This window comes from Petromyzon marinus, chromosome 12 (genome assembly GCF_048934315.1).
Source record: "Petromyzon marinus isolate PM22_M1 ecotype Great Lakes invasive population chromosome 12, UKy_Petmar_22M1.pri1.0, whole genome shotgun sequence".
Lineage (NCBI taxonomy): Eukaryota > Metazoa > Chordata > Hyperoartia > Petromyzontiformes > Petromyzontidae > Petromyzon > Petromyzon marinus.
The window spans coordinates 3,245,588-3,256,286 of NC_133678.1; the positions used below are offsets into that span (position 1 = coordinate 3,245,588).

The 10,699-nt window shown below is 44.1% G+C and overlaps 1 long non-coding RNA gene across 1 annotated transcript; it reads left to right on the forward strand.

Annotated features, from left to right (window-relative positions):
- Nucleotides 1-68: 68 nt before the first annotated feature.
- Nucleotides 69-10,699, forward strand: LOC116941676 (uncharacterized). The gene is made up of 2 exons (XR_004402711.2): nt 69-6,416; nt 9,246-10,699. It is a non-coding gene; the product is annotated as an uncharacterized LOC116941676 (long non-coding RNA).

The following is a 10,699-nucleotide window of genomic DNA, read 5'->3' on the forward strand; positions in this document are numbered from 1 at the left end:
GACGGTTTGGCTCCACCCCCAAATCCCCACTCCGTTTGTATTCTCTAACACGGATGCGCGTGTCTCGTGTCTTCCTCCCCCCCCCTCGCGCCATTGGCTGAGGCGGGTCAGCGCGCGGCCAATCGGGTTGCTGGGGCCTTTTTCGGGGCTCGCCGATGCGCCGATCCGCACTGCGGAATCTAAATGCGGCGCGAGCTGCGGCTCGGCTCTCCTCGCGCTTCCGCGTCGCCTCGGGCGGAGATTGCCGAGCGGAGCCGAAGTTTTGCCGAGCGGTCGCCGGTCGGTTTCTTACGTTTCTAGAGCGGGTACCCCTCCCCCCCCAAGGCAGTTCTCGACTTACGAACACCCGCACTTATGAACAGCCCGCACTTAGGAACAGCCCGAACTTACGAACACCCGCACTTACGAACAGCCCCCACTTACGAACAGCCTCCACTTAGGAATAGCCCGAACTTATTAACAGCCCCCACTTACGACTACCCCCACTTACGAACACCCGCACTTATGAACACCTGCACTTACGAAGACCCGCACTAAGAGCCAGCTTACAAGAATTGTATGTTTTTTTTTTACATTGACATGAGCACAGTTGGCTGCGTACGGTGCGAAAGACGTTCAACGTACATACAACAAAAGCCCATCCGCCGGCAATAGTGTGAAAATGTTGGTTGCAGTGCTTCTGTATGTGATTAAAGTTAGAGAATGGGAATGATTACTTATATAATTTAATTCTTGATTTGAAGCTTTCGTGACTGCAGGAATCCATACTCTTTGGTTCTTTCGGTAAAGTCACGTGGGCTGTCACTTTTCCTAACGCTAAACGGATCTTGTTCGAAGCTAGCCTATCGCTAATCTCAGAGAGGATAAGACTGCTCCGTTTTGAACTTGATCATTTAGACAAATGTCTCTTACAATCACACTTAGCATTAACAGATAAAATGTCCACATCTGATTGAGACCTTGTAGCTAACATGACTGTTTCTTCTTCCGCGACAATTTCAACCAAATGTAAAGATAACCTGATTGCTAAATTCAACATTATGTCAAAAAAGAAGCCAGATCCACACGTTAAAAAGTTAGATGTTAACAAGATTGTCATCAATCAGAGTAACAGCCCAATTTCCGATAGCCAATAATCGGTACTAGCTAGAGGGCTGAACTTTGCAGCCACCCCCAAACACATCCCAGTGGATGATATCATTGCCCAGATTGACGTAGCCCTCAAAGCAGATGTGGCAAGATCTGAAATCACCGCCATCCTCAAAAACGCTAAGAAACCCATTAGTAACATCAGCAGGGACGAGCGCTCTGAACTCGCTCAATTGAAAAAGAGAGATGATATTGTCATCCTTTCAGCCGATAAGGGCAATGCCACGGTCATCATAGATAAAACCACATACAACAACAAAATCCAGGACCTTCTTAATGATGGCAGTTATACTAAAATTAACAGAGATCCTACCAACCGCCTGGCTACAAAAAACAACAATATCATCACTAATTTTATGGTCTTCCAAAAATCCATAAAGAAGGTACTCCACTCCGTCCTATCGTTTCTACCATCAACTCACCTACCTACAAACTGGGCCGATTTCTGTCTGAAACCCTGCTTCCATTCACGGGCCAGACCACCTCAGCAGTACTTAATTCAGCTCACTTGGTTGCCCTAATCAAGGACATTTCACTGTCTCCAGATGATTTGATTGTCAGCTTCGATGTAGTCTCTCTGTTCACCAAGGTGCCTGTACTATAGCAATCATTGAAGACTTGGTCCAACAGGGACTGAATTCTGATGTGCCAACTTTGGTGAGGCACTGCCTTACCAACACTTACTTCATCTGTAATGGTACATTCTACAAACAAAATGAAGGTACCCCTATGGGTTCTCTCTTATTACTAGTGGGGGCGAATGTTTTCATGGAGAAATTTGAAACAGATGCCATCCTGACATCCACCCTACGTCCATTCCTGTGGAAGAGATATGTAGATGACACTTTCGTCATCTGGCCACAACACTGACCCAGTTTTTCAACCACATCAATTCCATACATCCACTATGGAAGTGGAAAATGATGGCAAGCTACTATTCCTGGATGTTTTGATCAAGAAGACGCCTGATAGCACGTTGGGACATTCCATATACAGGAAAGCCACCCACACGGATTCCTATCTAAAGCCTGACTCCCACCACCATCCGGTGCAGAAGAACTCCCTCATCAAAACACTACACCATAGGGCCTGCTGCATCTCCGACCAGCGCCACCTAGCCAGTGAACTGGAGCACGTACACCAAGCCCTCAAGATGAATGGATACTCAGACTGCACAATCCGCAAATCTGTAGCCCCAACCATGGGGAGACAACCATATGAAGACTCAATCAAAACCATCACCTTGCCATACATAGCAGGTGTTACCAAAAATATTTACTAAATCTTAAACAAACACAAGATCCAGGTCCGATTCAATACAGTACACAAAATCCGTGATTTGATCCCATCTGTGAAGGATGTCATTCCTGACATGCAATACCGTGGTCTCTACAAACTAAGTTGTGTCTGCAGCAGCAGTTACATTGGGGAAACTAAACGACATGTCTCGGACCGTGTTCGCGAGCACAAGGTAGATTTGAAAAACGGCAGAAACAATACCTCTGCAGTGGCTGAGCATTGTTATAATGCAGTGGGCTCACACGATATTGTTTATTCCGAGACCAAGGTACTCTGCAAACCTTCAGGCTACCATCAAAGATTTGTCCATGAAGCCATCCAAATATATAGACACGGAGACAATTTCAACCGAGAAGATGGGTATAAGCTGAAGAATCATTGGAAGGACGTTATTAATCAAGCAAAGTCGTAACTTGCTGTGGCGCTTCCATTCTTCCCTGCCGTTTGGCTGTTATCTCCGACTGTCTGAGTTGCATTGCCCTGTTACAGTAGGTGCCTCTGCATTAACGGGCTGGGGTCTCACTAACATGGCCACCTCTGCTCCCTTAGCCTCGATGTCTCGATGGTTCTGGCTGTTTGATGGGCTTTTGTGTTTCACTGGACACGCTTGCCTCACAGCGCAGTTGGCAGCGCCGCAGCTTATGTTACACATAGACTTGACATTAACTTACTAATCCCCCTAATCACCCTGCCTAATCTCTCCCATCAACATTAACACTGCTGTTGTGCGTATATGCGGAGATGATACTCTTATGCTGTGATGGAAGCTCATTTCATGCTAATCTCCCTCCCTAATCCCTCTCTCCCTAATCTCTCCCATTAACACAACTGACGTGCTTGCGTCCGGGGATGGAATTACTTTCCAGTTCAGACCGCGCTTGCTTGCCCATCGCCACATAAATAACGTCTTGTTGTAACAGCTCTCTCGCTGGTTCAGCAATTCCACTGCTGGATTATTTTTTCCGCCTGAAGACGACCGCTTGTGTTGCGATCGAAACGTCGTGATATATATATTTTTTCCTACCTACGTGACTTTACCGAAAGAACCAAAGATTACAGAATACCACTTCCTGGTTTATCGAGGGCAGTTCAAACCACCAGATAAACATGTTCCTCTTTTCTGCACAAAATATTATCAAGGTCTGTTCATCATTTAATCAGCACAGTTAATATATCTGAGTGAATAAAGCATAGGCAGTGAGTGTTTTAACCTTCAATAAATTTGCCTATAGGAATATTCAATTCTTGATCCCAAAAACTATACCTTAAACTTATATACGGAAGTCACGCAATGGACCACAAAGCCATGAGAGGTCTCATTCCATCATCTGGTCTAATTCCATTATTATTTAGCACATGTTGAGATCCCACTTCTAATATTTAACTTCTGGTTACCTCTGTGACTTCTGTGACACACGTGGCAACACCATGCACTCAGATCGGTGGCAGTTATACAGTATATATTTTTTCTGTACAGCTCCAGTGACCTTTGACTGAAGGTGATGGCTGATTGACTTATCCACCGCCACTTTATTCGACTGATGATTTATCTGTCAGCCTTCCAGGGGAGGAGAGTGGAGAGGCGTGACGTCACCAGGCAATAATTAGAGGCTAAATAAGTGCCCGCTTGCACGGGTGCATGCAAACAGTACAGCTTTAATGGTATAGCCCCACTGAGATCACCCAGCTTCGGTTCTGCGTTTCTCAGTGCCACGCTATGAATGTATCTGTCATATACTGACGGTGGCACACAACGTCGAACTGCATCGCATTAGTATTGACAGTGCCGTGGTATATAAAGCAGCAGTGAGGCTTTATTAGGCAGGGAGTGGTTGGTTTTGCTCTGCTCCACTATGGATTAAATTCAATCCTCCGTGTGCTGGAGGCTCATGCGCTGATGATGAACCCCTGACCCCTTTTCTGCCATGCTCTACAGACGTAATTTGCAGTCCAAGGCCTACTCGAGATATTTCGGCCAGAATTCACGCCTGCATCGCAACACCCTACATTGTGATCCCAGCGATGCCGCTGAGCAATTTGCATGTCATCCTGCCTCCCGAAGGCTGGAAACCCCTGACAAGCCATGCCCGGCGTGACGTGACTGGTGATGCCGATGATGTCAAGTCCGGCCCATGACCTCCCATCCAGCGGCATGCATGGGAAGGGAGGAAGGCACCTTTTTTCATTCCAACTTTTATGTTATCCAAATAGCAAAGGAAGCAAACTGATAATTTATTCGAGTAATCAATAACTGAAATAATAATAATCAGATGGCCCATCTTCAGTTGATTTCTTAACAAGGCTGTGTACAGAACATATTAATTGTAAGAACGGTGATGTCATCTTAACGCCACAAAGCACGCTGGTATTTCGGTTATGTTATGCTGCTGAAAATGTAGTTTGGTTTATGTTATCAAATTCTCAGCAAAAAAAAACACGGATGGATTAATGCGAATTCACAGTTATTAGAGAAGTCACTTAATTGCCTATATAAGCATAATCTCTTGCTGCCTGGCCAAACAGCTAAGGGCAGATTATCTTGGGGCAGCATTCAAGGGTTGAGATTGGCACAGAAATGTAGAATGCAACACTGCCCACGTATAACCATGCGGAAACATTGCATCATTGCAGTACAGAGCGTGGCCTCTGCTCAGAGTTCGTTGTTTATAATCCAGAGCTTTTATAGGTTTAAGTGCCTCTCAATGTGAGTGGTAGCACAATCTTGAACAACAGTTTAGAACTTTGCTTCTTAAACATAGTGGTCCACCAAGTTATGCAACTTGTGTTTCGTAAAATGGCGCGTGGGTGGTGCTACGTGACTTCGCGAACATTAAGCGTACATACCTGCTTCATGCTAGAATATTGTTTAGAGCAAGCACAGAGCGAGCTTTAAGCTGTATAAAAGCTAAATCCCCCGTGACAAGTGTGGAAAACAAAGCTGTATTAAAGCAGCAGTATTGTGACAAACGAAGTACTAATGTGTCTCAACATTTTATTTATCAGTGTATTTTATCTGATATTACATGGTTCAAAAACATTGCCATTAAACACAAATGAAACAAATAAACCAAAAGTGGCCAAAGTAGCGTAGATATATTTTTATTTTTGGAATCATATTGAGAGACTGAAAGAGGAACACGTGGAGTCGGGAACATACAAAGGTTAAAGACACAACTGAAACTGTTGACGAAAGTGTGCTCGTGCAGGACACGTTGCTTGAAGGGCTAATGACCAATGATCATGGAGTGGCAGCCAAGGGATGGAATCTATATGAGGGGATGTCCTCGGAGAAGATGAAGAAATGAAATCAACTCGAGTGTAGGTGCTGGATGGATTGTTTTATCATGGGATTGCCAGATATGGCAGCGGCTTGGGTATGACTTTTCCAAGCAGCTGATTGACGTTGGACTGATGGTGATTAGTATTGTGATGTAAAAGTTTTTTTTATCAAGTACAACAATGACAGGTCTCAATTTTTTTTATCAAATATATATTTTAAGAAACGCTCAACATTTCTAAATTGGCATGACTGCTTTTGAAAGCAGCTTGTCGTCTTGCAGAAGTCGTTTACTGCATTTAAAGTTGTGCTTATATATTTTAGGATTACTTGGTGTGCCATGCTTCCTACATATTTTACAGTAACAAAAATAGCAAGCTCAATGACCATGAACTAAGGTTACATGAAAGTTGAGATAATGCCGATTAGTTCTTGCCAGCAGATGTAAAGCGAGGCTTTGTGAAAATCCCTGCAGGTATAAGGCAAAGCCACCCGGATCAAACTAGCTGGGTATAAAGTCTCTTGGTGGCCATTTCTGAAGGCAAGAGAGCTTCTTCACACATCTGTAGATGTCATACCTCTAGGCCCTGTCACAACAACTCACGTTCACTGCCTTGGAGGCTTGCGCTGGGTGATGAAAATGATTCTGCGACTCAGGCGACTGACTCCGGGCTACTTTCGGCTCCTTCAGGTATCATGAATTGTTATTGCATATACTGTATTTTAAGTCGTGCGTAAAAATAAAACAATATAACACCACAATACAACTTGGAAGTATATAGTATCCAAATAGGATCACATTTCATACTGCTGTATAGACACAGTAGGCAAATTTATGTTAAATATATACAGGCAAAAAGCAAGGTATTGAGTCCGGACTTGAACAGGGGCAAGGAGTCAACAGCACGGACGGCTGGGTGAAGGACATTCCAGGCGACGGGGGCAGTAGAGGATACTGAGTGATCGCCCAATGAGCAGAGGTTGACTGGGGGTTTTGACAGAAAGACTTAGTTGTGGCAGCGAAGAGTGCGTGGAGGAGAGTAGAGGGAGATGAGAGGGGACAGGCAAGAACAAGTCCATTGAGGATTATTGAAGACATTCCAGATAAACTAGTGGTTCTTAACCTGGAGGGCACGCACATTCTATCTGGGAGTGCGAGGCATGGCCAGTTATTTCTCGAAGGTAAATCATCGCAAAGACAAATTAAGCACGGTCACATAAGTACGACGACTTTGTTTCATCAAACCCCCCGTGTATTTATTAACATTGTACATTTCTCGTTTACGATTGAGAACAAAAGGGGTGTGAGGCTGCAGTAATGGTTAAGAAACACTCAGGTACAGCAATAAAACACCGCACTGGCAGAGTGATGCGAGACTGTATACAACACATTTGTTTTCAGCCAATGTAGGATGTGAAAAGTAGAATTGCCCACCACAAAGTTACATTCTAAGCACTCGTATGCCCACACACGGTTTAGTGCTGTAAACAGCATGAGGGGACTGTTTGAACGAAGTGCCAGTTATCCGCTTTTCAATTAACTTTATTGTTTGAATAAGTAATGTTCATTCAATTACACTTTTGCACAGCTATAGGAAGCGTGTGCAGTATGTGTCCTCCCAAAAATCCCTACTGACACAATAGTTGTAAGACGAAATAAATTCCACGTGGCCGATTCCGTCCAAAGAATGACATTCATGATCAGGAGGGTGGACTGGTGGTTGCGATACATTGATGGACTATTGTCAGTGTATTTCGTTTTCACTTGCTAGTCACTCATTCAATTGTCCTCTTGACCAGTCCTCAGCTCAAAATATCTCACGAAGAGTTTCGCATGAATGGGCGAATAGACAGCTTGCATTACACCATGTAATAAGGGCACCGTGAGAATAATGATTCTCATATCGCTGCTGTGGACACACCTGTGTGGCGAAACGTGCATTCAACCGCGCCTCTTGCACTGTGATGCTAAGAATAATAACTTGACCTATGGAATTGCGGTGGTTTCTGGTTGACATTTTTTTCCCATTCTTTAATGCTGAGATCGAGTGACAGATTAGCAAAAAAAAAAATCCGTTGCATGAGCAAACATTGAATGTGCAGGTGTTCACGTAACGATGCAGCGATTCTTCCATTAAAACGAAATCCTTTCGCTCACGATACGTGCGACCGATTGTGAGCGTGAGAAACGGTTATTTATTATTCACGCAAATGAAAAGATAATGTTACTTTAAGGCTCGTGGATCGAACGAAACTGTGCAAAGGATACAAATTGAGAGTACAAGAGAGATATCTAAAATGAGAATAAAGATGAATAGATCTTCGAATAGAATTGCATCACCAAAATTGTGACAAGTCAACAAGTGGCTGCCGTTGGGGCGGGCGAGTGAATCGTCAGATTGTGCGGTGACACATTTTGCTCCTTATTGCAGAGGGTTGTGCTTGAGACTTAGCGGCTGCCCTGGTTAATACTGCGGAAGCATCAACCATAAATTGCGTGCCGTCAGCTTCACAGTGGATGTTAAAGATCCCATGACGTGCGTAGACAATGTGTGCCGCCGTCAACGTACAAATTACCCAACGTTGAACAATCACTCACCTGTCTCTGAACCCTTTGTCGTTCAGAGACGGCTGCAAGTTGCAGGGTGGATCCTGTTCACCTCTGAATCTCGGAAAGGATCTCAGCGTTAATTTTATCGAGAGAGGCATAGCGTCGTTGTTTTTTTTAAAATAGACATTGTAGAGAACTGTAGCAACACGACCATATCTTCTTTGGTTCTTTCGGTAAAGTCACGTAGAATGAGAATAAAATAATAAATTAATAAAATAAAATAACACAATAAAATTCTCATGACGTTTCAGTCACAACACAAGTGGCCTTCTTCAGGTGAAAGGAACAGACCTGTCGGGACGACAGAGCTTCAATGAACGTTGTTAAGATGTGTAGCATCTTTTAAGCTGGTTTAGAGAAGTGAGGCACCTTGACAAAGGGGTTTATTGCGTTATTTTATTTTATTAATTTATTTTTTTATTCTCATTCTACGTGACTTTACCGAAAGAACCAAAGAAGATGAATCCTTGCAGTCACGAAAGCTTTAAATTGATACACGACCATACTCTATGATAGCTGATGCCAAACTCTGCCACACGTTTTGATGATGTACGTGTACGTCAATACGTACAACGTTGAACAATTACTCATACGTCATGTTACTCATACACGTACGTCATCGGAACGGGAAATGGTTAATTGGGTAAACCACAAAGCAACGTTGCCCCCCCTACTGGCAGTCTATACTCGTCTGTTAAAACAGGGCCTTCGCAATTATAGCCTCGCGCTATAAGAATGGTGTAGGATACCAAATTAGTGTAATAACTGTTGCTGTAGCTACTGACATGCATTAGCTTTATTAGCGCAAGTTGGCTACGTACGGTGCATACATACGTACACGAGCTGTCATCGTGCGACGGTTGACTGTGCGCTATGCCCCCCTACCCCCCCCCCCCCCCCATCTTACAGACCCAGACGACCCAGAGGCTGGCCATGGTTCCGCTAGGGCAGGGCAACTGGGTGGCCATGCTCCTCGCCATGTCCGGTTTCAGCCTCAGCGCTTTCAGCACCCAGAAGATGACAGCGGCAGCAGTAGCAGCACCCAGAAGATGATGAGAGCGAGAGGCGGCGGTCGGGAGATTGACGCTCGTGGCACCGAAGCTCACGGGCGCAGGAGGTCATAAGCAACCCCACACGGTCGCTCGTGAGAGGTGGATCGGTAGAACTCCCTCGTATCGGCGGTCATTTTCGGGAAGATCAACACTTATCTGATTATCTGTAATGCACGTATGTTGAACTTCTTTCGCACCGTACGTAGCCGCCCGTGCTAATCGGAGGTGCGGGGGAAGGACAAAAAACTAAGCACAAAAGCAGTTTTAAAGAAACGAGTTCAACACACCTGTGGGGTCATCCGCGATTTTTTTCTCCACTTATCTGCGGGGAAATATTTTGCGGATAATGGGATTAATTTTTGCCGAAGACCTCTTTTCCGCAAAAAAAATTTCCACGTAATATGGGTTTTTGCAACTAGTACAGCTTTTGCAGATAATAGGAGTCGGGGGTAATATGGTCATGGATAAGAGGGGTATTACGAATACATTGTTACGTGAGATAGTTTATACGTATATACTAATTCAAAGCACAATAACAGCGCAATGCAAAATGTAATTTGCTTAATGCTTTGGCCAATTGATTTAAATATGGTAGCAGTGTTCGCTTTGGCTTATCGACCTTGGTGATATTTGAGTGCATTAAAACTGGAGTGTATCGCTTATGTATAGATGTTGGCACTGGTTTTTCCGTACAGTTTGCAAAGACGTTAGATGTTGTTCTATGGTGCCTGTACGTTCATTATCCTTAGAGATTCGTGGTGCTGGATATGGTGAAAGCGTGGGTTACGTGACGCGAGCTTACTGATGTGAAATTGGAGTGGGTCTGACATGGATATGCTGTGTGGTGCAGTTGACAGTGCACGCTCCCCGCATTCTGTGATACATTCCTGTGGAAAGCATGCAATTTTCTTGAAGTCTCGTACTAGCTAGTTTTGTAGTAGGATGTCAAGAGCTACTTCCAAACCTAACAATTTGGTTATTCACATACCAGGTATTGGCCAGCCCAATCTGGCCATTCCCATTAAGTACCCATAGTAGATATTTGTTTTGCCTTGTGAAGTAACACATGTGTTAAATGTTGCAGTGCAGTGGAAACGCATTTGCAGATGAATATTTACTTCGAATTGGGCAGTGTTAATGTTGTTTGACAGAGTGCGATAATAATGACTTTGATTGTTTGAACCATTTGTATGATTGTGTGATGCTGTGAAAGTTTACATTGTTGCAATACCTTAACATTCCTAAAATTAAGACAAATGTAATGTAGTTGTTGCTGGCGTTAACTCAGAGCTTATTAAACGTGTAAACGCA